The 2164-nt window shown below is 45.9% G+C and overlaps 1 long non-coding RNA gene and 1 pseudogene across 3 annotated transcripts in view; both read left to right on the forward strand.

The window, feature by feature from the left end:
- LOC116097718 overlaps nt 1-2164 on the forward strand; it is a 40118-nt gene that overhangs the window by 26534 nt on the left and 11420 nt on the right. The gene's annotated exons all lie outside the window — the stretch shown is intronic.
- Nucleotides 1555-2158, forward strand: LOC116097716 (annotated as a pseudogene). The gene has a single exon (XR_004121528.1). The product of XR_004121528.1 is annotated as a TSC22 domain family protein 1 pseudogene (transcript).

Raw genomic sequence — 2164 nt, forward strand, 5'->3', positions numbered from 1 at the left:
GGTGGAGCATGTGTCCTTATTGCATGTTGCAGTATCTTTTGGGTATATGCCCAGGAGTGGTATAGCTGCATCCTCCGGTAGAACTATGTCCAATTTCTGGAGGAACCGCCAAATTGATTTCCAGAGTGATTGTACCAGTTTGCAATCCCACCAGCAATGAAGTAATGTTCCTCTTTCTCCACATCCTCGCCAGCATCTGCTGTCACCTGAGTTTTTTATCCTAGCCATTCTGACTGGTGTGATATATTGTATATTGTGGATATTAGCCCTCTATCAGATACAGGATTGGTAAAGATTTTTTCCCAATTTGTTGGTTGCCATTTTGTCCTATTGACAGTGTCTTTTGCCTTACAGAAACTTTGCAATTTTATGAAGTCCCATTTGTTGATTCTTGATCTTAGAGCATAAGCTATTGGTGTTCTGTTCAGGAAATTTTCCGCTGCGCTTATGTGCTCGAGGTTCTTCAACCACTTTCTTTTCTATTAGTTTGAGTGTATCTGGTTTTATGTGGAGGTCCTTGATCCACTTGGATTTGAGCTTTGTATAAAAGATAAGAATGGGTCAATTTGCCTTCTTCTACATATTAACCGCCAGTTGAGCCAGCACCATTTGTTGAAAATGCTGTCTTTTTTCCACTGTATGGTTTCAGCTCCTTTGTCAATGATCAAGTAGTCATAAGTTTGTGGGTTCATTTCTGGATCTTCAATTCTAGTCCATTGATCTACCTGCCTGTCATTGTACCAATACCATGCAGTTTTTATCACAATAGCATTGTAGTATAGCTTAAGTTCTGGGATGGTGATTCCACCAGAGGTTCCTTTATTGTTGAGAATAGTTTTGGGTATCCTGGGTTTTTTGTTATCCCAGATGAATTTGCAAATTGCTCTTTCTAGTCTGTGAAGAATTGAGTTGGAACTGATAATCTGAGGTAAGCCGCCTAAGGAGGGCTCTGCTGGGGGCCTGGCATCTTCCATTTGGCTTCCAATGGCCTGAGCTAATGATTGTGTAGAGAACTGAGTAGAATTGAGTGGTATCTGTTGTGCCAGAGGCAAATTTATGTTAATGGCTATCAAGGGAGATTGACTAACACTTTGAACCAAACTGTTGTTCTGGGTGGTTGGGGGTTGTGCTATATTCTGTGGTGGAGTTAAGTTTGTTGGGACAGAAGGCATTCCAGAAGGACCAGCTGAAGTAACCTGATTTGTGACAGAAATAGTGCTAGCAGAGGGCAGAGGGCTACCTGTGGGCAACTGCTGGAGAGAGACCACCGAACCACGGTTTCGACTCCCTGTGGCTGGGGAGGTACAGCTACCAAAGTACTCTGGGGTGCAATGACCAACTGTTGAGGAAGGCTTGAAGCACTGGTTTGAACTCCCTGATGAATTATCCCAGCTGGAACAGGTAGGACTACTTGTGAAGCCAGAGGTGAGTGTGGGGGAGTGTCAGCAGTTTCAGATGGGAGTAGTAGGCAGCCTTGCAGCCTCTGCTTCTCTCTTCTTGTTGAAGGTGTTACTGCTGACAACACCCCTGGTGGATGGAGAGGACTAGAGCTCTGGTGCAAGTGTGGTAGCGATGAATAACAAAATAGAGCAAACTATGGATCTGGTGAAAAGCCATTTGATGTATGCAGTTAGAGAGGAAGTGGAGGTTCTGAAGGAACAGATCAGAGAACTAATAGAGAAAAACTCCCAGCTGGAGCAGGAGAACAATCTGTTGAAAACACTGGCCAGTCCGGAGCAGCTCGCCCAGTTTCAGGCCCAGCTGCAGACTGGCTCCCCTCGGTCCACCACGCAGCCACAGGGGACCACACAGCCCCCTGCGCAGCCAGCATCCCAGGGCTCAGGATCAACCATGCCCCAACAGAACTGGCTGCTGTTGTCTGGTCTGAACAGATGGAAGAAGAAGATGTGCTAGCGAGAAGCCACCTTCACAGTCACCCATTTCATTGCTGCCTACGAAAGAGATGTGAGACTCACACACTGATCTCGCTTTCTCCCCAGTACTAAGCACTCATATGCTTTTGGCTTGAAGAAATGTACTAGTTGAGTGAATTAAAGGTTAATCGGAGAGTGAGCATGGATGTACCCTGTGCGCCTTGGCAGATGTCTGAGGAATGGTTTAATTGTCGCTGAGGAGCTGTGTGCCTTTTCAACCCTCCCCAGCC

Source organism: Mastomys coucha, unplaced genomic scaffold (genome assembly GCF_008632895.1).
Source record: "Mastomys coucha isolate ucsf_1 unplaced genomic scaffold, UCSF_Mcou_1 pScaffold2, whole genome shotgun sequence".
NCBI lineage: Eukaryota > Metazoa > Chordata > Mammalia > Rodentia > Muridae > Mastomys > Mastomys coucha.